Here is a 342-nt window from a genome sequence, read left to right as displayed (position 1 = left end):
ATAGATAGATAGATAGATAGATAGATAGATAGATAGATAGATAGATATCAAGGATGATTCTTAAAGTCATCCTGACTCCAAGGCTATCTCTGTATTCATTATTCTATACTATCTCCTGAAATTATCATATCCATCAGGAATATATTACTAATTTTCAAAGAATAAAAAGCAATAGTCATGATGATCCTCCACTGAAGTCCTATCCCAATGTGTCATGGCAGCATGGTGATGACCCTGGAATTTGGAGGACTATGCAACAAAATGTAAGCTATGGAAGGTCCTACCAAGATAGAATGTCGGGTGTAATAATAACAATGAACTGTTGAATAAAGACCATCTTAG

The sequence above is a fragment of the Petaurus breviceps genome, unplaced genomic scaffold (genome assembly GCF_028583685.1).
Source record: "Petaurus breviceps papuanus isolate PSGF00001 unplaced genomic scaffold, PetGlider_PUasm1.0 551, whole genome shotgun sequence".
Classification (NCBI taxonomy): domain Eukaryota; kingdom Metazoa; phylum Chordata; class Mammalia; order Diprotodontia; family Petauridae; genus Petaurus; species Petaurus breviceps.
Note: the sequence above shows the minus strand (reverse complement) of the source record.